Raw genomic sequence first — 27,321 nt, forward strand, 5'->3', positions numbered from 1 at the left:
CAAGTCTGGACTTTCCCCTGTCCCTCCCTGCCCCCAAGTTGATGGGAGGGGGTGGGGTGTGAGGCCCTAGCTGGGCTCAGAGACCCCATCCCAGCTCAGGGAGGAAGGGCCTGACCAGGGACCCTGAGTGTCGGGTCATGCCCTCCCTGCCCAGGCCCCCGCCCCAGCCCGCTTCCTCTGCTCTGCGGTGGCTCCACACCCCCCGCCCCCCACGCGCCCCCCCCAACGCCTGCTGTGCCCTTAAGTCACTGACTCTCAGGGTCTGGACTGCTCAGCAGTGGCCTGCTAGCTGGGGCTCTGCCACAGGGTCTCAGGTGAGGGGCTCCGGGGCGCCTGGGGAGAGGGAAGAGGGGAGGCCTGCAGGCAGAAGGCGCTCTAGGGTGGTGGGCGAGCCTGCTTCTCCAGAGCACTTTTCCTCACACCCTTCCTCCCACCGGTTACAGGGGCAGAACCAGAGCCGTGGAGCAGCATGGCTTCCGCTAGGGTGAGTGACAGCAAGAGATGGGGGAAGGCTGGGCCCTGGAGAGTCCTATCTCCCCTGTCCCCTCTCCCATCAGCCCATCCTCCACCCCTGCTGACTGGCCACTTGCACCTGCCTCTGTCCCACCCTCCCTGGGCCGAAGTGGGGGACCCTCTGGGGAGATGGGCCTTGAAGGCCTGTGGCCCCTGCAGTCGACAGGGTCCCCTCTCACCTGGATCCGGGGCGGCGGCGGGGAGTGCTCTGCTCTCTCTGCCCCGACATTCTGAACAGCTCCTGACACAGACCCTATACCTGCCCTTTACTCTGAGCCCTCTCCTTTATTTATTTTGGAAAGTTCTCAGCTGGACTTCAACTATTTATTTTCTCTCCATTTCTAAACGGGTTTGTGCACAAAGATTTCTCTCTCTCTGTCTCGTTCTCTCTCGCTCGCTTTATTCTAAGTTTTAATTTTGTGTGGGACTAGAGACGAGGAACAATGTTGTGATAGTTCCAGGTGAGGAGCGAAGGGACTCAGCCGTGCATATACCCGTATCCATTCTCCCCAGAGTCCCCTGCCCTAGAGCCCCGTCCTTAGGCAGCAGGTCCTGGCTCTGGGGCGGCATTCTTGCTGGAGGACAGGCATGGCAGCAGCTCTGTGGAGGTCCTAGTGGGCTGGTCTGGGCTGCAGAGGACTCAGGAGCCAGTCATGGGACCTGGAGTCACTTTAGCAACTAGAGTCCACATTCTGGTGAGAGAGCTGCAAATGGAGGGTCTCCAGGGTCAGAGGAAACAGTCGTCTCTCGGGACCCTTTCTACAGCCTGGAAACCCGGGGGAGAGGCCTGTGGTGTTTTTCTGGAAACCAAAACCATCTCTCTCAGGGCCTGGATCAGCACTTGTAGCCCCGCTGAGCTCAGAGTCTATTCTTTCCTTTGGGGAGCCCTCCGCCCTCTGTACCACTCCCCCACCTCAGTTCTGAGGGTGACCAGATGCTCAGGGTCTCTGGGCCATGGCACACTGGTGTCTGGGCGAGGTCATCGCGGGGTGAGCCAGGCTGAGCGGCCTGGCCCAGTGAGAGCAGGATGCGGGCAGCAGAGTGTCCCCACGGCCCTGCGAGGTGTTTCCTTGCCCAGTCGTGTGTGATGCTGGGCTGACAGGATGGGCCCCCCCGGACACAGGGTGTGCAGACGGGAGCCCTGCACGCGCTGTGAGCCGCACTGATCACCCAGGGCCAGGAGGGCAGCGGGGACAGCGCCAGATTCCCGCTGTTGTGTGGAGTCTTCCGGAGGGGTCTGTGGGGTGCCTCCCACCTCCATGATGGAGTCAAGCATCTGGAGGGGAAGGGGCTGGGGGCCGGGGTTCTGCCAGGTCAGAGGTTGGGCAGACTGACCACTGACTTCAGCAGCGAGGCAGGAGTGCAGACTGCACACTTCCTTTCCCCAGGAGGAGCTCAGCAGACATCCTTTTGAATTCCTGGATGTTCACCCTCATCGCAACCTTTCGGTGAGTTGGAGCCTCTGTCTCAGCGCCTTCCTTCCCCTCCCCACTCGTCTCTCTTGTCCCTGGGGCTGCTGCAGGTGCACAGAGCTCCAAGGAGTGGGGGATGAAGGGAGGTCCCTGAAGTTTGAGGTGGGGCAGCCTTGTTGGCATCAGCCTCACCACTCAGCGCACGGTGGCCAGAGCCCTGGACTCAGCTTCCTGCTATGAGCCCCGTGGGCCTGCTGCTGGGTTCAGAGGCCAACCACCTATAGGCAGGTACAACCAAGCCCCAGGGTTTGTTCTTTGAGGGGAACCGAGGGGCCAGGCCCAGTCTCTGGGAGAAGTCTTTGGATCTGCAGAGCTGTTGACCGGAAGGCAGGCAATTTGCATTCATGGGCTTCTGAATCCCAGCGTCTCCCAAGGGCTGAGAGGCCTCGGTCAGGTCAGGACCAGGGTCTGCCTCACCCGGGTAGGGTCCTGGACAACCCCCATCCCTGCAGGAATCCCTGCAGGGTCCAGTCCCTTGTTTCAGGAAGCGCCGCAAGGACTGCGCAGCAGATTCCAGAGACACTTGCTCTCTGTCTGTCTGTATTCTAGACTCCGGAAGACAGCATCTGGGTCAGAGCCCTGCGGTGGTTCCAAGGCATTCTGCGGCGTCTCCAGCAGCGGTGTAGGGATGTGCTGACCTGGCTGCGGGAGAAGGCGGCGGCCTTCCTGGAGGCCGTCTGCAGCGCGGCGAGGGCTGTCCACAGAGTGCTGAGGGGTTGCTGCTCCTCTGAGGGGCAGCACATCCCAGAAGCCTCATCGAGGTTTAGGAATTCATGCTGTGAGTTCTTCCAAGCCCGCTCTTACTCATGTGACCTATCCTACTGCCGGGAAACGTCCTTCGCAGCAGACCTGCAGTAGTCTTAAACCTAAACCTGTGACATGTGGGGGCTCCTGTAGCCCTGTCTTCCTCCCCACCTAAACGACTAAACATCCCAGCCCCAGGCACAGAGCTTTCCCTTCCAGCTGTGCCCAAGAAACACCTCTACTTTCCAAATCCAGTTGCCCTTCAAGGATCTCAGAAGTCGCACTGTGTCCCCAAATTCCTATGCTGAAGTCCTCTGAATGCCACGTCATCTGGAGGTGGTCTTTACAAGGAATCAAGTTAAATGGTGTCCTTAGGGTGGGTGCTAATCCATTATGACTGGTGACCTTATGAAAATGGGGATTAGGAGACACATACTCGTCTGGAGAGGATGCTGTGTGGATGTGGAGATGGCCGTCTACAAGCCTAGGAGAGACCTGGAACACAGGCTTCCCTCGGGGCTCTCAGAGGATCCATACCTGCTGACACCTTGACCTCAACTTCTAGGCTCCACTGAGAGAGAATAAATGTGTGTTGTTGATACACAGGACTGTGGTTCTTTGTTATGGTGGCCCTGGGCCTGGAAGACATACGAGAAGGCCATGGAGGTGCTGGGCTGAGAGAGGCTGTTTCCCTAGGCCAGAGCAGGGAGGCAGCTGCCTCTTCGCTTTGGATTGAGGGTCCCCCGGAGGGCTCAGCGCCCAGACGGCCTTCATTCCCTGCTGAAGGCCCTAGTCTGTGTCTCAGGCAGCCCAGGCCTCTCCTGTCAACAACTGTGCCATGCTGTTTGGGTCTTTAGGGACGGGCCACACCATCCACCCCGGGACGCTGAACCCCAGCCTGCCTCTCCAGGCCCTCTGGGATGTTTGTCACCCTGTCCTGCTTCTGTGAAATCCAATCAACGCACATTGCTAAGGACCCCAAATCAGCCCTGAGAACACCCCTGATCGCCATGCCCCAAGTCCTGGGTGACATCACTGGTCACACAGAGGATGCTCCACAGTCGGCCTCCGTTCATGTTCTTTCCAGTCAGCACACTGGAACCAGAACTGCCCACTTTCAGGGAGACACTCTCCTGCACCCGAAACACCTCTCCGCTCCTCCCCACCTGAGCCTCTGCCATCCTCTGGGGAACTGCTTGGCTCCCATCAGCTCATGCTGGTGGGAAGACAGTGGACTGGTCCCCTCTCAGTCTGGGCTCACAGCTTCCTCAACGTGCCTGGGTGATGAGTGGGTGGAACCTGAGCCACCTCATTGACCACCCCCCACCCCAAACTCATCACAGAATTCAGGATCTAAAAGCCAATGCCTCTGCAACTCTGCTTCTGGAATATTCCACACACGATGACCCAGGAAGGGAGTTCCCTGCTGGTCCACTGGTTAGAATCTGGTGCTCTCACTGTGGTGCCTGAGTTAAATTTCGAGTCCCAGAACTAAGATCCCTCAAGCAGCTTGATCTTGCCAAAAAATAAAAAACAGAGAGAGAGCATGACCGTTGAAACTGAAAATGCAGATTCCATGTCCTCATCTGAATCTACACTCGGGGTCTGGGGACAGGAATCTGCATTTGAACAAGCTGGTGGGGGTGGGGTGGGGCGTGGGCCTCCTGGGCCAGGGAGCTGGGCCAGCAGCTGCATCTCTTCGTCTTGTGTCTTCTCTGTGTCCCTGGCAAGTTCTCCAACCTCTTCCTGTGTTTCCAGAGCCCACTCATGGCCTGGGTGAGAGGTTCACCCCCATGGCTGGAGGCACATACCCACCCTTTCTTAATGTGTCACCAGCCTCAGCGGGCCCACAGTGCTGCCAGAGCTGACCCAGGGGCACGGAGCCCAGGTGGTCACGACCAGAAGGAGGATGCCAGCCAGGTCTTCAGCCAGCCAGGGACCTGGGAATTCAGAGGCACCAGAAGCCATGTGGGCCTCTGTCAGGACCCTTTCTAAGCATGAGGAGGAGGAAACCTGTCTTCGAAAAGCTTGTCAGCCCCAAAGCAGGACAATAAAAATAACAGGAGAGAAAACCCTTCATTTCCTCGGAGCAGTGATGGAGCCAGGCTGAAGTTTGGTGTCAGGGACTTGACAGACCAGAAGCACTGTTTTACAGAAGTGGCTGGAATCAGCATTGATAGGGGACAGGATGGCTAAGAATGAGCTGGGGGGCAACCGAAATTTGGTTGGAGGGATGTCCCATGCGACATTTGAGGCTCCTTTCGCTGCGACAATGGACACTTCTCCAGCCTCTCAGACTTCATGAAGTCTGCTTCACAAAAATGCCACATCACATTGAATTATGTTTTTTAAAGAATGGGAAGTAAATGATACAAAATATTAAAATAGAAACACTTAAAACTTTAGTATTTCAAAGGGCAACACCGGAAAAGTAGAAAGACAATCCATAGAATGGGGACAAAAATTTGCAAATGATACACGTGGTAAGAGCATGGAGCGAGAAGGCATTTACCACTCTTGTCTGTGGTCGTGCACGCTCAGTGCTGTCTCTGTGGCCCCATAGACTGTACCTCCCAAGGCTCCTCTGTCCTTGGGGTTTTCCAGGCAAGAATATTGGGGTGGGTTGCCAAGTCCTCCTCCTGAGGATCTTCCCTGACCCACAGATTGAGCCTGAATCTCTCGCATCGCAGGCAGACTCTTTACCACTGATCTACCCAGAAAGCCTTGGGAAATAGTCTAGTGGTACCTCAAAAAGTTAAAAACAGACTTAGGGATTGCCTGGTGGTGGGCTCTGGAGGATGATGGCTTAGGGGTGCAGGATGGTTCCTGGAGATGATAAAAGTGTTCTGAAATTGCTGGTGGTGATGGTTGAGTAGTACTGTGCATTAAATCAGAAACTTTCCTGAGTGAATTATATGATATGTGAATTACACCTCACTAAAACTCTATAAAGAAAATGGTTCAGGCCACAGTGAGACAGGAAATGCCTTTCAGGAGGTGGCCTTCCTGAGACAGATGTGGAGGTCCTCAGTGTCGTGTCTCAGGGAGCCAGGTCTCCGGAGATAAGACCTGGAAATGAGGCGCGCAGCTGAAACACATAAGGCGCTCAGGCATGTCTGACTCTGTGACCCCATGGACGATACAGCCCGTGGAATTCTCCGGGCCACGATAGTGGAGTGGGTTCTTTTCTCCCGGGGGATCTTTGCAACCCAGGGATCGAACCCAGGACTCCCGCATTGCAGGCGGATTCTCTACCCTCTGAGCCACCAGGGAAGCCCGCAGCTGAAGCAAGAGCGTCTCTGTTGTCTCCCTCCCGCCCTGGAGTTCTGAGCTGGCTCAGGGATGGATCCAGACCTCCTGGGTGTGGGAAGGGAGTTTCAGACGACTAAAGGGCTCCTAAGGGGCAGGGGATGCAGCTGGGTCTGGTGGATCCAAGAGAGACTTTTTCTGAGGAGCGGGATTCGTAGGTTGTCCCCATGGGGTGCACAAGTGTTGCCCATCAGGAGGCCGGTTCCTCTTCAAGGATATTAGACACTGAATCGTGTTCCCTAAATGCACCCAGTGAAGTCCTAACCACCAGCACCTGGAGGTGGGTCTTTCCAGGGAATCAAGTTAGCATGAGGTCCTTAGGGTGGGCTCTAATCCATTATGGCTGGTGACCTCTGAATATGGGGAATTAGGAGACAGATGCTTGTCTAGGGAGGGCGCCATGTAGACCTGGAGACAGCCGTCTACACACCTAGGAGAGAAGCCTGGAACACATGATTCCCTCAGGGCTCTCAGAGCAACCGCTGCCTGCTGAGCCTGGATTTCAATTTCGAGGCTCCACTGTGAGTAAATGTGTGCTGCTGAAACCCAGGTCTGTGGCTCTTTGTTATGGCGGCCGTGGGTCTCTTAAGACAGAAGCCAGGCCGTTTCTGTGAGGGGCTGTGGTCTCAGGGGAGGTGGGCCAGGCTGTGAGAGTCAAGCGCTGTGAGGCTGGGCAGGGCATGGAGACCCCTGGCATGGTGACTGAGGACTGGGGGCCCGAGCAGGGCTCAGGAGACCCTGGTCTTGGGGCCCAGACGGTCAGCAAGGCTCCCTTCAGCCCCTTCTGAGGGACACATTGTGTGGTTAAGGCACGCAGGCCGGGCCTCTGCCCTGGATGCCGGGCCCCGAGGGAGAGTCTCCACCTCAGGGCCCCTGCAGGTCCTGTGCCTTCCTGAGGGCAGGGCGGCTACAGAAGCTTCTCTGGATGTGGAGTGGGGTGCAGTCTGTTCCAGGGCCCTGGTCGGCTGCCCCCGAAGCTTCCTCAAACTATCGTCCCAAGTCTGGACTTTCCCCAGTCCCTCCCCGTTCTCCACCGATAGTGGCGGGGTACTGCCCAAGCTGGGCTCAGAGATCCCAAGGCAGCTTAGGGAGGAGGGGCCCTGAACCCTAGACCCTGAGTGTAAGGGACACGCCCTCCCCGCCCAGGCCCCTCAGACCTCTGGCTGCATGTCTTCCCCTCCTTCTGACTCCCCCTCTCCTGGCTCTGTGTCTGCGACTATTTCTGTCTCAGTTTCTGTCTCTAATTTAACCAACCCAACCCTGCGCCCTCCCCCAGCAGGGCTCCACCCTCTCCGCCCCTCCCTGGCCGGCTCTTAAGTGGCTGGAGCTCAGCGGGCAGCCAGGCAGTGCTCAGCTGGAGCTCTGGCTGCAGGATCTCAGTTGAGGGGCTCTGGGGAGCCTGGTGTGAGGGTAGGGAGACCTGCAGGCAGAGGACCCTCCAGGGTGGTGGGCAAGCCTGCGTCACTGAAGCACTTTTCCTCCCACTCTTCTTGCACCAGATCCCAGCGGGAGGACCCTAATCCACCATGGGCTTCGCTAAGGTGAGTGACGACCAGAGCCCAGGGGAGAGTGGGCCTGTGATCTCAGTTCTCAGTTGCTGCCTGTCCCGGCTCCCACCGGCTCAGCCCCAGCCCTGCTGACTGCTCTGCGCACAGCAGCCTCTGTCCCACCCTCCCTGGGTGCTTGGGTGGCCACAGGGGAAAGTGAAGTGTGAGTCGCTCAGTGGTGACTCTTTGTGAACCCGGGAACTGTAGCCCACCAGGCTCCCCTGTCCATGGGCTTCTCCAGGCAGAGACACTGGAGCGGGTGCCATTTCCTTCCCACTGGGGAAACAGAGGGTCAAAACATGGGACCCGTGACATCAAAGCGCCCAGGCTCACAATGACCCGGATCCAATGCTCCGCTGTCACCATCCTGAAATTCTGCATAATTGTTGACAAACACACTTCACTTTCCTGGTGCTCTGAGCCCTTTCCTTAGGTAGCAGGTCCTGGCTGTGGGGCTGGGGCTCCTGCTGGGAGGTCAGTTTGGGGGGCAGCTCAGTATGGGGGCCTGTGTTGGGACCAAGGAAGAAGCAATGGACCTTGGAGTGAGTGTAGGAATGAGAGTCGTCATGCTCGTGGGGGAGCTGGACGTGGAGCGTCTGCAGTGTCCGAGGAATCAGCCACCCTCGGGCTCTTCTCATGCTTATTCCTATTTATTGAATTTCTTCTGTCTCCGAGGGATCTTGGTTGCAGCGTGTGGGGTCTAGTTGGCTGGCCAGGATTTTCAGAGAAAAGCTGAAAGCATTTCTCTCAGGGCTTGGATCAACAGCTGAAGCCATGCTGAGCTCAGAATTTATTCTTATTTTTTGGGGAGCCCTCCGTCCTCTGTCCCACTCAACTACCTAGTTCTGAGGGTGACCAGCTGCTCAGGGGCTCTGGGCCATGGCACACCGGTGTCTGGGTGTGGTTATCACGGGCTGAGCCAGGCTGAGCAGCCGGGCCCAGTGGGAGGAGGATGTGGGCAGCAGAGTGTCCCCACGGCCCCGCGAGGTGTTTCCTTGCCCAGTCGTGTGTGATTCTGGGCTGACAGGATGGGGCGTTGGACACAGGGTGTGCAGACGGGAGCCCTGCATGTGCTGTGAGCCGCACTGACCTCGCAGGGCCAGGAGGGCAGTGGGGACAGCGCCAGATTCCCGCCCTTAGGTGGAGTCTCCCGAGGGGTCGGTGGGGTGCCTCCCACCTCCGAGATGGAGTCAAGTGCCTGGAGGGAAAGGGTCTGGGGGGCCGGGGCTCTGCAGGGTCAGAGGTCGGGAAGACCGGCCACCATCACCGTTAGTGCCTCAGACAGGAGAGGACAGTGCCAGTTCCTCCCTGGTCAGCTTTCAGCGGGACTACGGAGGGCTAGGCATCTGGGAACCAGGTGGACCGCCTATTCCAGGGCAAGAGTCCTCCTTGGTGGGGGGGTGGTTCTGTAAAACAGGTCTCAGTGGTTACAAGACCAGAAACTGAGTTTCACTGTTACCTCCACAGGGAGTCCCATGTGACTAGACTTCTCTGAGGAGCATACTGGTAAGACACTAATCCCGACGAATATCTGGGGCTCGGGAGGCCTGGGTTCTGCTGGGTGATGCCGAGAATGATCTGGCCCACTTGGGACCCAGCAGGGAGAAGAACCGAGCTTCTTTTACTCAAGTCCACCTCTGTTCACAGCACAGCTGCGTGGATCACTTCTGTGATAAGATGGGAAATGAACCAGAAGAAGCACAGGTGGGTCAGTGTGCCCCACCTCCGACCCTCCCCAGTGTAAGGGAGGTGGGGTGGGTTCACAGTCACGGTGATGACGAGGGTCACAGCTCAGGGCCCAGTCCTTACACTGGACAAACGCACAGCTGTGTGGCAGGTGAGTGTACAGGGAGGAGATACGGAAGCCCAGGGATGCTGAGGGCGGCGTCCAGACCACAGGGCAACGAGGGCAGGGCAGGGATGCCACAGCATGGTCTCCATGTTGAGGGTTAGTTATTGGGGTGACTGGGCAGAGATGAGAACTAGCTGGGGCTCGGAATTCAGGGTGAAAGTAGGAGAGGGTGGAGGTGTTTTAAACAGAGTGGTTTTTCCCCACCAGATGGAGGCAGCCCTAGCAGAGACGGAGGTGAGTTTGGACCTTGCCCCCTGCTAAGGGTAGTCCTCAGAGTTGGATCAGCCAGGGTATGGGGTCTGGGGCCCTGGCTCCCTTCAGACTCACCGGGATGGACGGGAGGCCACAGTTTGGACCAGACCTCAGAAGCGAGGCAGGAGTGCGGACTGCACACTTCCTCTCCCAGGAGAAACTCAACGAGGACTTCTATGAATTCCTGGAAGATAAAATTCAAGAGAACCTTCCCGTGAGTTGGAGCCACTGTCTCAGCACCTTCCTTCCCCTCCCCACTGGTTTCTCTTGTCCTGGTGCTGCTACGTGTGCTAGAGCTCCCTGGAGTGGGGGATGAAAAGGGCAGTCCCTAAAATCTCAGGCGGTGCAGCCTTGTGGGCATCAGCCTCCACACTCAGCGCATGGTGGCCAGAGCCCTGGACTCAGCTTCCTGCTATGAGCCCCGTGGGCCTGCTGCTGGGTTCAGAGGCCAACCACCTGCAGGCAGGTACAACCAAGCACCAGGGTTCGTTCTTCGAGGGGAACCGAGGGGCCAGGCCCAGTCTCTGGGTCAAGTCCTCTCGTCTGCGGAGCTGTTGGGCTGAAGGCCGGCAGTTCGGGTTGGGCTGGGCTGGGCTTCTGACTCCCTGCGCCTCCCAAGGTCTGGGAGGCCTCCGTCAGGTCAGGACCAGGGTGTGCCTCGCCCGGGGTGGGTCCCTGAAAGGCCCCTATTCCTGCAGGAATCCCTATAGGAGTCCAGTCCCTTGCTTCAGGAAGCACGGCAGGAAGTACCCCGCAGAATCCAGAAACCCTCTGTCTCTGCCTGTCTGGAGGTCCAGAGTCTGGAAGAGAGCATCAGGCCAGAGCCGTGCGGCGGTTGCAAGGCATTCTGTAGAGTCTCCAGCAGAGGTGTTGGGATGTGCTGACCTGGCTGCAGGAGAAGGCGGCGGCCTGCCTTGAGGCTGTCTGCAGTGCGGTGAAGGCCGTCTGGGAAGTGCTGACAGATTTCTGCTCCTCTGTGGGGCAGCTCTTCAGAAACCTCATTCAGGTCTAGGAGCCCCAGGTGGTTCTGGAGGAACTCCACCTCATCCAGAAGGCCCAGTGACATGTGGGGGCTCCCGTAGCCCTGACGTCCTCCCCACACCTAAACCACTGAACCCAGGCTCAGAGCTTTCCCTTCCTGCTATGCCCAAGAAACACCTCTACTTTCCAAATCCAGTTGCCCTTCAAGGATATCAGAAGTCACACTATGCCCCCAAATTCCCATGCTGAAGTCCTCTGAATGCCACATCATCTGGAGGTGGTCTTTACAAGGCATCAAGGTAAACGAGGTCCTTGGGGTGGGCCCTAATCCATTATAACTGGTGACCTTATGAAAATGGGGATTAGGAGACACATACATACTGGAGAGGGTGCCGTGTGGATGTGGAGATGGCTGCCTACAAGCCTAGGAGAGACCTGGAACACAGGCTTCCCTCGGGGCTCTCAGAGGATCCATACCTGCTGACACCTTGACCTCAACTTCTAGGCTCCACTGAGAGAGAATAAATGTGTGTTGTTGATACACGGGCCTGTGGTTCTTTGTTATGGTGGCCCTGGGCCTGGAAGACATACGAGAAGGCCATGGAGGTGCTGGGCTGAGAGAGGCTGTTGCCTCAGCAAGGAGGCTGGCCAGGCTGGGAGGGACAAGCCCTGTGGGGCAGCCCAGGGCAGGGAGACACCTGCCCCTTCGCTTTGGATTGAGGGGTCCCCAGAGGGCTTATCGCCCAGACGGCCTTCATTCCCTGCTGAAGGCCCCTGTCTGTATGCCAGGCAGCCCAGTGCCCTCCTGTCAGCAACTGTGCCAACCTGTTTGGTTCTTTAAGGACGGGCCCCACCGTCCACCCCCAGGACGCTGAACCCCAGCCTGCCTCTCCGGGCCCTCTGGAATGTTTGTCACCCTGTCCTGCTTCTGTGAAATCCAATCAACCCACATTGCTGGGGACCCCAAATCAGCCCTGAGACCACCCCTGATCGCCGTGCCGCAAGTCCTGGGTGACATCACTAGTCACACATAGATGATGCTCCACAGTCGGCCCCCGTGCACCTTCTTTCCGGTCAGCACACCCGAACCAGAACTGCCCACTTTCAGGGGGACACCCTCGTGCATCTGAAACACCTCTGTGCTCCTCCACACCTGAGCGTCTGCCGTCCTCTCAGGAACTGCTTGGCTTCCATCAGTTGATGCTGGGGGGCGACTGCGGACTGGCCCCTCTCAGTCCGGGCTCACTGCTTCCTCACCGTTCTGGGTGATGAGTGGGTGGGACCTGGGCCACCTATTGACCACCCCTCACCGCATCTCATCACAGAATTCAGGATCTAAATCAGTGCCGGATTCTCTTCTTTTGCGGAGAAGGTGATGGCACCCCACTCCAGTACTCTTGCCTGGAAAATTCCATGGACCGAGGACTCTGGTAGGCTGCAGTCCGTGGGGTCCCAAAAAGTCGGACACGACTGGGCCGCTTCACTTTCATTTTCCACTTTCAGTCATTGGAGAAGGAAATGGCAACCACTCCAGTGGTCTTGCCTGGAGAATCCCAGGGACAGGGGAGCCTGGTGGGCTGCCGTCTATGGGTCGCACAGAGTCGGACACGACTGAAGCGACTTAGCAGCAGTAGCAGGGGTGGCTAGCGCGGGGAACGCGCAGCTCGGCTTACCCGCCGCCGCCCCGCCCGCAGGCCCGCAGTTCTGGTCGTTCCAGGACCGGCTGCTAGAGGGCGCCGCGCGCCCGCTCACCGAGCTGGGGCTGCCCCCCGGGGAGGAGGTGGACGCCGCGTCTCCTGGCGGCTCAACCGGAAGACCTTCCTGATCCGGGGGCGGCAGTACTGGCGGTAGGACCAGGCGGCGGCGCGCCCGGACCCCGGCTACCCGCGCGACCTGAGCCTCTGGGAGGGCGCGCCGCCGGCCCCCGACGATGTCACCGTCAGCAACACGGGTGGGAGAGCTCGCGCTCCTGGGGGGCCGGGCGATGCGGGGCCAGGGGCCGTGGGGTGGTAGGGCCTGCAGACCCCGGGGTGGGGGGAGAAGCGGTGCGGAGAGAGGGGTTTGGAGGGTGGGCAGGCGTGGACCAGCCCCTCAAACCTCTCCCTCCCCGCAGGTGACACCTACTTCTTCAAGGGCGTCCACTATTGGCGCTTCCCCAAGGGCAGCATCAAAGCCGAGCCGGACTCCCCCAACCCAGGGGCCCAAGTTCCTGGACTGCCCCGCCCCCAGTGTGGGCCCTCGTGCCCCCAGACCCCCCAGAGCGACCCTTAAGCCCGGAGACTGCGACTGTCAGTGCGGGATCAGTCAGGCTGCAGGGCGGCCTTCGGTGCCCCTCCTGCCTCTCCTGTCCCTGCTGGTGGGGAGCCGGTCCTCCCCCTGAGGGGGACCTGCGGCTGCGTGGAAGGAAATGGATCGCCCACGGGGCCCCCGCGGGTTGTGGCTGTGGGAAGTCTGTCCCAGGGGCGGGACTCAGGCAGGATGCAGCCGGGATGCCCGTGGAGGAAAGTCCAGGAGGGCGGAGAGAGCGGGCTGGCCTTGGAACTGAATGCCCTGAGTGCGGCCTCCTGGGCCTTCCTCCCCTGCCCCTGGCCATGACCCCGCCGGACTCTCCTTTTCGGCGAACACCTGGCCTTTCCCGGAGCTCAGGGGACTGAATTCCCGCCCCACCTGCCAACAGCAGCTCTCCCAAGTGCTTGGCTGTTCACAGGAAAGCCCCATCTCCCCTTACTGAGCCAGCTCTCCAGCTCTGCTCTAATGTTTCTCTTCCTGTCCTGACTCCACGAAATGCCAATCGAAGCACATTGGTGGGGTCCCAAACCCAGCTCTGAGACCACCCCTGAGCATGTGTCCCAAGTCCAGGGTGACATCCGTGGTTCACAGGTGGGTGATGCTCCTGAGACGGCCCCTGTGGCCCATCCTTGGTTCTGGTCAGCATGCTGGTACCAGAGCCGCCCACATTCAGTAGGACAGCCTCCTGCTCCTAAAACACCTCTCCCACCTCCACACCTGAGCTTCTCCCGCCTCTCAGACTTCATGAAGTCTGCTTCACAAAATGCCACATCACATTGAATTATAGAAGTTAAAGAATTATAATCTTTCTGAATTATATCATTAAAGAATAGTACAGTTCCAGGAGTTGGTGATGGACAGGAAAGCCTGGCATGCTGCAGCCCATGGGGTGGCAAAGAGTTGGACATGACTGAGTGACTGAAATGAACAAAACAGTCCCAAGAAACAATGTAAAAGCTTTTGTGTTTCAAAGTAATCCATCAGAAAAATGAAAAGACAACCACAGATGGGAACAAAAATTTTGCAAACAATGTATCTGATAAGGGATTGGTATACAGAACATAAAACTCTTCTGACAACTTAAAAAGACAAATAACCCAGTTTAAAAAAGTGCTGAGGATCAGTGTATACATTTCTCCAAGAAATCTATAGATGTAGTCCACACACATATGAAGGGATGCTCAACATCATTTGTCTCTGGGGAAATGCAAATAAAAATCAGAGTGAGATACCTCTTCATGCCCACTAGGATGCCCAGAATCAAGAAGTTGTGATCATAAGGCTGATGAGGATCGGAGAAATTAGAACTGTGATATACTGATGCTGGCAATGTGCAGTGGTTTTATGACCTTGGGAAATAGTCCAGTGGTACCTCAAAATGCTGAAAGCAGACTTAGGGGTGGCCTGGTAGTGGGCCCTGGAGGATGATGGCTTAGGGGTGGAGACTGGCTGCTTGAGGTTGTTAGGTAGTTAGAATAGGAAAGAGGAGCCCAGAATGGCGGTGGCTAAAAGACAAGGAAGGGAGAAGCCAGCAAAAACAGCAAAGGAAGGTCGGAGGAGCGGAGTGAGGACCTCAGGCGGAGCAAACAGCACTGCTGGCTGCTCGCTTACACAGGGCAGGCCCGGGGGGAGGAAAAGACACATGAGGAGAGGAGCCAAAGGTCCTGGGGGGTCTCTCTCCTGTGCGCTGGTGTTCTCCCCAACTCTCTTCTCTTCGCGTCTTCGGGTGGGCATGCCCTCGCGCCTCATGGATGGATTTTCCTGCTATTTTCTAAATAAAATAGAGGTGTAACACTGATCTGTCTAAGAGCTATTACACGGTCTGTCCAAGAGCCGAGAGCTGTGCCGCGCCGAGGGCTTTAATGTCCGACACTCCAAATCTCTGTTGTGACGAGACAGAACCGGGGAACATACACTCGCCTGACAAGGTGATGGAAAGTATTCTGAAATTAATTGTGGTGATGGTTGAATAGGTTTCTGCATTGAACTGGGCCCTTTCCTGGGTGAATTGTCTGGTATGAGAATTATATGTCAACCAAAATTATGAAGAAAACAGCTCAGTCCGCAATGAAACATAAAATGCCTTCAGATGATTGTACTCTGGAGAAAGGCATGGAGGGGCTGAGCATCCCCTCTTAGGGGCCTGGTTTCTGGAAAGGAGACCTGGAAATGTGACTTGCAGCTGAAACAGGATCAGCTCCCTGTCTCCCTCCTGGCCTGGAATTCATAGGAGGCTCAGGGAAGGATCTGGTTTTCCTGGGTGTGGAAAGGCGGTCTCAGACAATTGAATGGGCTCCGAAGGGGCAGAGGATGCCGGCTGGGGTCTGGTGAACCCAAGAGAGACTTTCCCCGAGGAGTGAGTTTTGTAGGTCTGTCCCTCTGGGGCCCACACTGATAGCCCTTTACAGAGCCTGGCTCCTGCACAAGGATATTAGAGGTTGACTTGTCTTTCCCCAGATTCCTATGCTGAAGTTCAAACCACCAGCACCTTGGAATGTCACCTTACCTGGAGGTGGGTCTTTATGGGGAATCAAGTTAAAATGAGGTCTTTAGGGTGGGCCCTAATCCATTATGACTGGTGACCTTATGAAAATGGGGAATTAGGAGACAGATGCTTGTCTAAGGTTGGCTCCACTTAGACGTAGAGACAGCTGTCTACACACCTAGGAGACATGCCTGGAAATCATGCTTCCCTCAGGGCTCTCAGTGGAGCTAAACTTGCTGACACCTTGATTTCAACGTCTAGGCTCCACTGCGCTGTGTGTACTTCGTCGCTCAGTCATGTCTGATTCTTCCTGACCCCATGATTGTAGCCCACCAGCTTCTCTATTCATGCGGATTCTCCAGGTAAAACTCCTGCAGTGGGTTGTCATCGCCTTCTGCAGAGGATCTGCCCAACCCAGGAATTGAACCCAAGTCTCCTGTATAGGCGGGAGCCACCGACTGCACCACCAGGGAAGCCCAAGAATACTGGAGCGGGTAGCTTATCCCTTCTCCAGGGGGTCTTCCCGACCCAGGAATCCAATCCAGGTCTCCTGCATTGCAGGCAGATTCTTTACCAGGTGAGCTACCAGGGACGCTCCTATGGGTTGTTAGGAATCCTCCATGGTCAACCCAACTTACCTGCAGGCAGGTTTCGTTTTTCAGTTTGAATTAATCAGCTGCTAGCATTTTCAGTGTGAATTAGTTACCAACGTTCCGCACGAACAGGTTTCCTGTTTTACTCTAACATCTGGGGTTTTAAGTTTTATTCAATTTTAATTAAACCGGTGAATACACTGGAGGATCACGGGGGTAGACTCGAGAGGAGAAATCGCTCCAGGGTGAGACTGGTTGGCCTTGCCCACAGTTGGCTCTAACAGCTGTCTTTCCCCCACAACACACACACACGCACTCACACACACACACACACACACACACACACACACACACACACAGTGAGCCTTGGCTGCACTGGGAGAGAACAAACGTGTGTTGCTGAGACCCAGGTCTGTGGCTCTTTGTTATGGCGGCCCTGGGTCTCTAAGACTGACACAAGGCCATGGCTGTGTTGGGCTATGAGGGGCTGTGGTCTCAGGGGGAGGTGGGCCAGGCTGCGAGAGTCAAGCCCTGTGGGGAAGGCCAGGGCCAGGGAGACTCCTGCCACTGTAGCTTGGGACTGAAGGGCCACCCATGGGGCTCAGGAGACCCTGGTCATTGGGGTCAGTTGGTCAGCAAGGGTCCCTTCAGACCCTCCTGGGCCCCATCTCTGTGTCAGGCAATCAGGCCTGGCCCCGGCCCTGGAGGCCGGGGCCAAATGGAGAGTCTCCAGCCCAGGGCCCCTGCAGGTCCTGTGACTTCCTGAGGGCAGGGCGGCTACAGAAGCTTCTCTGGATGTGGAGTGGGGTGCAGTCTGTTCCAGGGCCCTGGTCAGCTCCCGCCGAAGCTTCCTCAAACTATCACGCCAAGTCTGGACTTTCCCTGGTCCCTCCCTGTGCTCGAACCAATGGTGGTGGGGTATGGCCCAAGCTGGGCTCAGAGATCCCAACCCAGCTCAGGGAGGAGAGACCCTGACCCCTGGACCCTGAGTGTAAGAGACTCGCCCTCCCCGCCCCAGCCCTTCGGACCTCTGGCTCCACGTCATCCCCTCCTTCTGACTCCCCCTCCCCCCTCGGTTTCTGCTTCAATTTCAGTCTCAGTTTCTGTCTCAAACACACCCAACCGACCCTGCCCCCTCCCCCAGCAGGGCTCCACCCTCTCTGCCCCTCCCTGGCCAGCTCTTAAGTGGCTGGGGCTCAGCGGGCAGCCAGGCAGTGCTCAGCTGGAGCTCTGGCTACAGGATCTCAGGTGAGGGGCTCTGGGGAGCCCGGTGTGCGGTGGGGAGACCTGCAGGCGGAGGACCCTCCAGGGTGGTGGGTGAGCCCGCGTCACTGAAGCACTTTTCCTCCCACTCTTCCTGCACCAGGTCCAAGCGGGAGGACCCTAATCCACCATGGGCATCGCTATGGTGAGTGAGGACGAGAGATGAGGGGAGAGTGGGCCTGTGGTCTCAGTTGCCGCCTGTCCCGGCTCCCACCGGCTCAGCCCCAGCCCTGCTGACTGCTCTGCGCACAGCAGCCTCTGTCCCACCCTCCCTGGGCGCTGGGTTGGCCACAGGGGAAAGTGAAAGTGTGAGTTGCTCAGTGGTGTCCGCCTCTTTGCGCACCCGGGAACTGCAGCCCACCAGGCTCCCCTGTCCATGGGCTTCTCCAGGCAGAGACACTGGAGCGGGTGCCATTTCCTTCCCACGGGGGAAGCAGAGGGTCAAAACAAGGGACCCATGACATCAAAGTGCCCAGTCTCACAATGACGCTGGTCGAATGCTCCGCTGCAGGCTCAGAGGCCGGGAAGCCTGGCCGCTGTCACCGTTAGTGCCTCAACAGGAGAGGACAGCGCCAGTTCCTCCCTGGTCAGCTGTCAGCGGGACCACACAGGGCTAGGCATCTGGGAACCAGGTGGACCGCCTATTCCAGGGCAAGGGTCCTCCTTGGTCGGGGGGTGGTTCTGTAAAACAGGTCTCGGTGGTTACAAGACCAGAAACTGAGGTTCACTGTTACCTCCACAGGGAGTCCCACGTAACCTGGCTTCTCTGAGGAGCACACTGGTAAGACCCTAATCCCCATGAATAGCTGGGGGCTCGGGAGGCCTGGGTTCTGCTGGGTGACGCCGAGAACGATCTGGCCCACTTAGGACCCAGCAGGGAGAAGAACCGAACTTCTTTTACTTAAGTCCATCTCTGTTCACAGCACCGCTCTGTGGATGATTTCTGTGATAAGATGGGAAATGAACCAGAAGAAGCACAGGTGGGTCAGTGTGCCCCACCCCCGACCCTCCCCAGTGTGAGGGAGGAGGGGTGGGATCACAGTCACGGTGATGATGAGGGTCACAGCTCAGGGCCCAGTCCTTACACTGGACAAACGCACAGCTGTGTGGCAGGTGAGTGTACAGGGAGGAGATACGGAAGCCCAGGGATGCTGAGGGCGGCGTCCAGACCACAGGGCAACGAGGGCAGGGCAGGGATGCCACAGCATGGTCTCCAGGTTGAGGGTTAGTTATTGGGGTGACTGGGCAGAGATGAGAACTAGCTGGGGCTTGGGATTCAGAGTGAAAGTGAGAGAGGGTGGGGGTGTTTTAAACAGAGTGTTTTTTCCCCACCAGATGGAGGTAGCCCTAGCAGAGACGGAGGTGAGTTTGGACCTTGCCCCCTGCTAAGGGTAGTCCTCAGAGTTGGATCAGCCAGGGTATGGGGTCTGGGGCCCTGGCTCTCTTCAGACTCACCTGGATGCATGGGAGGCCACAGTGGGGAGCACTGACCTCAGCAGCGAGACAGGAGTGCAGACTGCACACTTCCTCTCCCCAGGAGGAACTCAGCAAGGATGTCAGTGAATTCATTGAAGATCACATTCAAGAGAACCTTCCCGTGAGTTGGAGCCTCTGTCTCAGCGCCTTCCTTCCCCTCCCCACTGGTCTCTCTTGTCCTTGGGGCTGCTGCGTGTGCACAGAGCTCCCTGGAGTCGGGGATGAAGGGGGTGGTTCCTGAAATCTCAGGTGGTGCAGCCTTGAAGGCATCAGCCTCCCCATTCAGCCCACGGTGGCCAGAGCCCTGGACTCAGCTTCCTGCTCTGAGCCCCGTGGGCCTGGTGCTGGGTTCAGAGGCCAACCACCTACAGGCAGGTACATCCAAGCACCAGGGTTCCTTCTTTGAGGGAACTGAGGGGCCAGGCCCAGTGTCTGGGAGAAGTCCTCTTGTCTGTGGAGCTGTTGGGCTGAAGGCAGGCAGTTCGGGTAGGGCTAGGCTGGGCTTCTGAGTCCCAGCTTCTCCCAAGGTCTGGGAGGTCTCGGTCAGGTCAGGAAGGAATGGTATCTTCCTCGCCCTGGGCGGGTCCCTGAAAGGCCCCCGTCCCTGCAGGAGTCCAGTCCCTTGCTTCAGCAAGCACGGCAAGAAGTACGCCGCAGAATCCAGAGACCCTCAGTCACTGCCTGTCTGGAGGTCCAGAATCCAGAAGAGAGCATCTGGGCCAGAGCCCTGCGGCGGTTCCAAGGCATGCTGCGGAGTCTCCAGCAGAGGTGTTGGGATGTGCTGACCTGGCTGCAGGAGAAGGCGGCAGCCTGCCTGGAGGCCGTCTGCAGTGCGGTGAAGGCCGTCTGGGGAATGCTGACGGATTTCTGCTCCTCTGTGGGGCAACTCTTCAGAACCTCATGCAGGTCTAGGAGCCCCAGGTGGTTCTGCAGCAACTCCACCTCATCCAGAACGCCCTGCACGATCCCCTTTCCGAAAACCATCTTCTGAAGCGACCTTTACCCTCCTGCTCACCCTTGACCCATCCTTTAACTGCCCTCACCTCCTGTCCTGCAGGGACGACACCACAGCATCAGGCCAGGTTTCCCTTCTCCAGGTCTGACCTGTCTGTCAGGGACGGGATGCTCTGCTGACCCAGGGATGTGGGAGAGGCTTAGAAGCCCGGGGCCCCAAGGACCAAGGTGCCTTCCGTGGCTCAGGCGCCTCGGTGTCTCTGCCTGTCTCTCGGGACCCTGTCAGATGGGGCGCTGAGCTGATTCTCAGCGAGGGAGTCACCTGAGGGCCGGCTGTGGGTCTCACAGGAGGAGGCAGTGGTGAACCCTGACCCTGACGTTAGCATCTTAGTGCCCTGATCATCCTAGGGGACCGAGCTCACTGTCAGCTCAGGCCCCAGCAGGACAGGAGCCCTGAGGAAGGCTCTCCCTGTCTCCTGGGCCTGAGCCTTCCTGTGTGAGGAGGACAGCAGCCTGTCTGGGAGTTCCTTGTGGCAGAGCCCCATTCCGGCCACACCCTCCCCCTCACTTCCAGGGGGTCCCTCTGACAGGCCTGACACTGGAAGGCCTACCTCTGGCCTGAGTTCCCTGCTGCCAGGAGCCGCCCACTGCCAGGCCCTGAGCAGCCTTGGCTTCCTGGCCCTGTCCCTGCCTCACCTCCCCATCACTATTCAAGTCTCTCACACTTGCCCCTGCGGTCTCCGGTGACCCTGTGCTGAACGTCCACTTGACTATTTCCTTTTTATCTTTTTACATAATGACCTTACATCTGATATACTACTTCCCTCAATGGTGAGGTTACTCAGTTGATATAAGTAGTAAGGTTTTTTTCCTTTAAGGTTAAATTTCTTCCCCAATTCAATGTCAGTATGAGTTTGTATTTTATTGTTCTTGTTGTTGGTTTTAGATTAAATCTTTTCTCCATTTCAATGTAAGTTACATGAAATACATTTTCTAAACATTTCCCTCCAAAGAAATGTTTCCGTTTTTGAGCAATGGTATGTGATATGTGCATGTAGAGTATAAACTCGGGAGGTAACAGAACAAAATCCCATAAAAATATGGAGGGAAGAGGCCTCCATGGTGCAGGAGGGAGTGATCTGAATGGAATAGGTGTAAATCCAAGGATTCTAGGCACAAGTTTCTTTCTTCCTATGGAGAATTCTGAAATAAGGAAGTATTACTTATGTAAATATGAGTCATCTCACGTCTTTGAGCTTTAACTAGCATATGCAAATTACAGACAGCAGTTTTTAGTGGGATATTTGCTGTAAGGAAGATGTTTTGTACACCATTTTAAAAAAAATACATTTTTATTTATTTATTTATTTTTAAAAATTTTATTTTTACTTTACAATACTGTATTGGTTTTGCCATATATTGACATGAATCCACCATGGGTGTATACAAGCTCCCAATCCTGAATCCCCCTCCAACCTCCCACCCCATATCATCTCTCTGGATCATCCCCATGCACCAGCCCCAAGCATCCTGTATCCTGTATCAAACATAGACTGGCACCTCGTTTCTTACGTGATAGTATACATGTTTCAATGCCATTCTCCCAATGTACTCCATTTAGCATAGGATTTCCATTTGAAACTGTTAGGTGGTATTTCATGGGATCTGAGGAACTCTGGTTCTTTATGTCTCAGCTCAGAAAGAATGCAGTGAGAGGCGAAAGGAGCCTGGTAGCCTACAGTCCACGGGGTGGCACAGCGTCGGACACACCTGAGCACCTAAGGCCCTCACTGACCTGTCAGACTCGGCTAATCCGCAGGACGCTGCTCAGCATCTCCTCCCCTGGGCAATAGTCCCTGGCTGCTGGCCAAGTTCCTCTGTCTCCCGCCAGGTTCTCTGCACATGCTGCTCCTTTTGCCTGGGATGCCCTCCTTTTTCTTCGGGGCAGCCCTGGCCCTCTGTTTCACACCAGGTGCCCTCAAGGCCCCACCACCTTCCCTGGCACGTGGGTGGGGCTCAGGAAATGACCTCGCCTTGCTGTGCTGCGCTATGTCGCTCTGCCGTGTTCGCCTCTGCAGCCCCGTGGACTATGGCCCACCAGGCCCCTCTGTCCATGGGATTTCCCAGGCAAGGATACCTGAATAGGGTGGCATTTCCTTCTGCAACAGATCTTACGAGCCCAGGCACTGAACCCAGGTCGCTCGCATCTCCCTCATTAGCAGTCAGATCCCTTACTGCTAGGGCCCCCCATGCTGTGGGTTCTCCCAGTTCCTCAGTGTCTTACCTGCCCTATCCTCTGTCCTGGAAACGTCCTTCTCAGGAGTCTTGCAGGAGTCTTAAACCTAAACCTGTGACATGTGGGGGCTCCCTTAGCCCTGTCTTCCTCCCAACACCTAAACGACTGAACCTCCCATCCCCAGGCTCAGAGCTTTCCCTTCCAGCTGTGCCCAAGAAACACCTCTACTTTCCAAATCCAGTTGGATCTCAGAAGTCGCACTGTGTCCCCAAATTCCTATGCTGAAGTCCTCTGAATGCCATGTCATCTGGAGATGGTCTTTATAAGGAATCAAGGTAAACGAGGTCCTTGGGGTGGGCGCTAATCCATTATAACTGGTGACCTTATGAAAATGGGGGATTAGGAGACACATACCTTACTGGAGAGGGTGCCGTGTAGACGTTGAATGGCTGTCTACAAGCCTAGGAGAGACCTGGAACACAGGCTTCCCTCGGGGCTCTCAGAGGATCCATACCTACTGACACCTTGACCTCAACTTCTAGGCTCCACCGTTAGAGAATAAATGTGTGTTGTTGATACACGGGCCTGTGGTTCTTTGTTATGGTGGCCCTGGGCCTGGGAGACTTACGAGAAGCCCATGGAGGTGCTGGGCTGAGAGAGGCTGTTGCCTCAGCAAGGAGGCTGGCCAGGCTGGGAGCGACAAGCCCTGTGGGGCAGCCCAGGGCAGGGAGGCAGCTGCCCCTTCGCTTTGGATCGAGGGGACCCCAGAGGGCTCAGCGCCTTTATTCCATCCTGAAGGCCCCAGTCTTTGTGCCAGGCAGCCCAGGCCCCTCCTGTCAGCAACTGTGCCAAGCGGTTTGGGTCTTTAGGGACAGGCCACACCGTCCACCCCGGGACGCTGAACCCCAGCCTGCCCCTCCAGGCCCTCTGGGATGTTTGTCACCCTGTCCTGCTTCTGTGAAATCCAATCAACCCACATTGCTAAGGACCCCGCATCAGCCCTGAGAACTCCCCTGATCACCGTGCCCCAAGTCCTGGGTGACATCACTAGTCACACATAGATGATGCTCCACAGTCAGCCCCCGTGCACCCTCTCTCCGGTCAGCACACTGGAGCCAGAACTGCCCACTTTCAGGGGGACACCCTCGTGCATCTGAAACACCTCTCTGCTCCTGCACATCTGAGCCTCTGCCATCCTCTCAGGAACTGTTTGGCTCCCATCAGTTCATGCTGCGGGAAGACTGTGGACTGGTACCCGGACTGGTTCCGGCTCAATCTGGGGTAACTGCTTCCTCAACGTTCCTGGGTGATGAGTGGGTGGGACGTGGGCCACCTATTGACTGCGCCCTACCCCAGCTCATCACAGATTCAGGATCTAAATCAGTGCCGGAGTTTCTTCCTTGCGAAGAAGGCGATGGCACCGCACTCCAGTACTCTTGCCTGGAAAACCCCATGGACGGAGGACCCTGGTAGGTTGCAGTCCATGGGGTCGCAAAGAGTCGGACACGACTGAGCGACTTTCCTTTCATTTTCCACTTTCAGTCATTGGAGAAGGAAATGGCAACCAGTCCAGTGTTCTTGCCTGGAGAATCCCAGGGACAGGGGAGCCTGGTGGGCTGCCGTCTATGGGTCGCACAGAGTTGGACACGACTGAAGCGACTTAGCAGCAGTAGCAGGGTCCCAGTGGTGGGGGGCTAGCGCAGGGCATGCTTAGCGCGGCCTACCCGCCTCCGCCCGGCCCGCAGTTCTGGTCGTTCCAGGGCCGGCTGCTAGAGGGCGCCAGCGCTGGATCACCGAGCTGGGGCTGCCCCCGGGGCGGAGGTGGACGCCGCGTCTCCTGGCGGCTCAACCGGAAGACCTACCTGATCCGGGGGCGGCAGTACTGGTACTACGACAAGGCGGCGGCGCGCCCAGACCCCGGCTACCCGCGCGATCTGAGCCTCAGGGAGGGCGCGCTGCCGCCCCCCAACGATGTCACCGTCAGCACCACGGGTGGGAGAGCTCGCGCACCCGGGGGGCCGGGCGATGGGGGGCCAGGGGCCGTGGGGTCGTGGGGCCTGCAGACCCTGGGATGGGGGGAGAAGCGGTGCAGAGAGAGGGGTTTGGAGCGTGGGCAGGCGTGGACCAGACCCCCAACCTCTCCCTCCGCGAAGGTCACACACAGGTACTTCTTCAAGCGCGTCCACTACAGACGCTTCCCCAAGGGCAGCATCAAAGCCGAGCCAGACTCCCCCATCCCGTGGGTCCGAAGTTCCTGGACTTCCCCGCCCCCAGTGTGGGCCCCTTGGCCCCCAGGCCTCCCAGAGCGACAATTAAGCTCAGAGACTGCACGGTCATTGCTGGATCAGTCAGGCTGCAGGGCTGCCTTCGGTGCCCCTCCTGCCTCTTCTGTCCCTGCTGGTTGGGGGCCTGGCTTCCCCCTGAGGGGGACCTGTGGCTGCGTGGATGGGAGCGGATCGCCTACGGGGTCCCCGTGGGTTGTGGCTGTGGGAAGTCTGTCCCAGGGGTGGGGCTCAGCCAGGATGCAGCTGGGGATGCCCGTGGAGCTAAGTCCAGGAGGGGGGAAACACAGGGCCGCCCGCCTTGGAACTGAATGGGGCCTCCTGGGCCTTCCTTCCCTGCCCCTGGGCATGACCCTGCAGGACTTTGCTCTTCCGGAACACCTGGCCTTTCCCAGAGCTCTGGCAGCTGATTTCCTGCTGCCCCGCCCCGCCTGTCAGCAGCAGCTGTGCCAAGTGCTTGGCTCTTTACAGGACAGCCCCACTGCCCACTGCCAGCTAAGCCAGCTCTCCAGCCTCTGCTCTAATGTTTCTCATCCTTTCCTGGCTCCATGAAGTGACAATCGAAGCACACTGGTGGGGTCCCAAACCCAGCTCTGAGACCACCCCTGGGCATGTGTCCCAAATCCAGGGTGACATCCGTGGTTCACACGTGGGTGATGCTCCTGAGATGGCTCCTGTGGCCCATCCTTGATACTGGTCAGCATGCTGGTACCAGAGCTCCCCTCATTCAGTAAGACACCCTCCTGCTCCTAAAACACCTCTCTCACCTCCACACCTGAGCCTCTGCTGCCCCCTCCAGAACCCCTTGGCTCCCATCAGCTCGATGCTGGTGGAAAGACAGTGGCCTGGTCCCCTCTCGGCCTGGGGGTCACTGCCTCCTCAGTGCTCCTGGGTGACAAGTGGGTGGAACCTGGGCCATCTCAATGACCCTCCTCCCCGCTTAATTCAGGATCTAAATGAGTGCCTCTGCAACTCTGCTTCTGGAATAGTCCACACAGGATGACCCAGGAAAGGAGTTGCCTGGTGGTCCCCTGGTTAGAATGTGGTGCTCTCACATCATGGCCTGAGTTAAATTTCGAGTCCCAGAACTAAGATCCTTCAAGCCGATCGGTGTGGTCCAAGAAAAAGAGAGAATGACCTAGGGAACTTTAAACGTGCAGATTCCATGTCTTCACTGTGAATCCTCACTCTGGGTCTGGGGCCAGGATTCTGCATTTGAACAAACTGGGTGGTTGATGTGGGGCTGGCTGGAGGTGGCCATGATCTGCAAGGGACCAGGGCCAGCAGCTGCCGTCCCTGGTTTCTGTCTTCTGACTTGTGTGTCCCCTCCCTGTTCTCCACCCAGGGGCCACCCTCTTCCTGTGTTTGCAGAGCCCACTCGTGGCCTGGGTGAGAGAGGGTCACCCCCATGGCTGGAGGCACATACCCACCCTTTCTTAATGTGCCACGAGCCTCAGCGGGCCCACAGTGCTGCCCAGAGCTGACCCAGGGGCACGGAGCCAGGTGGTCACGACCAGAGGAGGATGACACCCAGGTGTCTTCAACCAGCCAGGGACCTGGGAATTCGAAGGCACCAGAAGCCATGTGGGCCTCTGTCAGGACCCTTTCTAAGTATGAGGAGGAGGAATCTTGTATTCGAAAAGCTTATCAGCCCTGAAGCAGGACTATAAAATAACAGGAGAGAAAACCCTTCCTTTCCTCGGAGCAGTGATGGAGCCCCAAGGTGAAGTTTAATGGCAGGAACGTGACAGACCGGAATCACTGTTTTACAGAAGAGGCTGCAATCGAGTATTGAAGGGGGACAGGGTGGATGAGAATGAGCTGGGGGGCAACCAAAGGTTGGTTGGAGGCGCCCAGAGAGGGATGTCCCCTGTGACATCTGAGGCTCCTTTCACTGCAACAATGGACACTTCTCCGGCCTCTCAGACTTCATGACGTCTGCTTCACAAAATGCCATACTGCATTGAATTATGTTATTTAAAGAATGGGAAATAAATGATACAAAATATTAAAATAGAAACACTTAAAACTTTAGTATTTCTAAGGGCAACACCGGAAAAGTAGAAAGACAACCCACCGAATGGGGACAAAAAATTGCAAATGATACATGTGGTAAGGGCATGGAGCCAGAAAACTTACACCCCCATTCTGTGTGTGGGTGCACGCTCATGCTGCCTCCGTGGCCCCATAGACTGTACCCACCCAGGCTCCTCTGTCCATGGGGTTCTCCAGGCAAGAATATTGGAGTGGGTTGCCATGTCGTCCTCCCGGGGATCTTCCCTGACCCACGGATTGAACCTGGATCTCTCGCATTGCAGGCAGATTCTTTACCCCTGAGCTACCAGGGAAGCCTCAGGAAATAGTCTAGTGGTACCTCAAAAAGTTAAAAACAGACTTAGCAATTACGTGGTGGTGGGCGCTTGGAGGATGACGGCTCAGGGGTGCAGGATGGTTTTTGGAGATGATAAAAAGTGTTCTGAAATTGATGGTGGTGATGGTTGAGTAGTACTGTGCATTAAATTAGGCACTTTCCTGGGTGAACTGTATGATATGTGAATTACATCTTACTAAAACTCTATAAAGAAAAGGGTTCAGCCCACGATGAGACACGAAATGCCTTTCAGGAGGTGGCCCTCCTGAGACAGATGTGGAGGTGCCCAGTGTCCCATCTCCGGAGATAAGACCTGGAAATGAGGCGTGCAGCTGAGCAAGTGAAAGGTGCTCAGCCGTGTCTGACTCTGTGACTCATGGACAATGCAGTCAGTGGAATTCTCTGAGCCATGATAGTGGAGTGGGTTCCTTTCTCCAGGGGGATCTTCCCGACAGAGGGATCGAACCCAGATCTCCTGCACTGCAGGCAGATTCTCGACCTCTGAGCCACCAGGGAAGCCCGCAGCTGAAGCAAGAGCGCCTCTGTTGTCTCCCTCCCGCCCTGGAGTTCTGAGCTGGCTCAGGGAAGGATCTGGACCTCCTGGGTGTGGGAAGGGAGTTTCAGACAACTGAAGGGCTCCTAAGGGGCAGCTGGGGTCTGGTGGACCCAAGAGAGACTTTCCCTGAGGAGCGGGATTCCTAG

General features: G+C 57.0%; 1 protein-coding gene, 1 long non-coding RNA gene and 1 pseudogene across 3 annotated transcripts in view; all 3 read left to right on the top strand.

The window, feature by feature from the left end:
* The first annotated feature begins 247 nt into the window (after positions 1 to 247).
* Positions 248 to 3,328, top strand: LOC121817795 (uncharacterized). Its single transcript, XR_006057837.2, has 3 exons — positions 248 to 314; positions 444 to 484; positions 1,902 to 3,328. It is a non-coding gene; the product is annotated as an uncharacterized LOC121817795 (long non-coding RNA).
* A 4,236-nt stretch (positions 3,329 to 7,564) lies between these two features.
* On the top strand, positions 7,565 to 11,211 carry LOC114110634 (uncharacterized; annotated as a pseudogene).
* Positions 11,212 to 12,476: 1,265 nt separating this feature from the next.
* IL32 (interleukin 32) overlaps positions 12,477 to 27,321 on the top strand; it is a 41,457-nt gene continuing 26,612 nt past the window's right edge. Inside the window, exons 1-9 of one of the 2 annotated variants that reach the window (XR_009598400.1) lie at positions 12,477 to 12,621; positions 12,784 to 17,285; positions 17,404 to 17,445; positions 18,043 to 18,081; positions 18,224 to 18,280; positions 18,636 to 18,662; positions 18,838 to 18,897; positions 19,387 to 22,301; positions 23,102 to 23,958. The gene's annotated coding sequence lies outside the window, so the exon portion shown is untranslated. Of the gene's footprint in view, positions 12,622 to 12,783; positions 17,286 to 17,403; positions 17,446 to 18,042; positions 18,082 to 18,223; positions 18,281 to 18,635; positions 18,663 to 18,837; positions 18,898 to 19,386; positions 22,302 to 23,101; positions 23,959 to 27,321 lie in introns of those variants that run through there. The other variant, XR_009598405.1, reaches the window with a different exon arrangement.

This window comes from Ovis aries, chromosome 24 (genome assembly GCF_016772045.2).
Source record: "Ovis aries strain OAR_USU_Benz2616 breed Rambouillet chromosome 24, ARS-UI_Ramb_v3.0, whole genome shotgun sequence".
In the NCBI taxonomy this organism is placed as follows: Eukaryota; Metazoa; Chordata; class Mammalia; order Artiodactyla; family Bovidae; genus Ovis; species Ovis aries.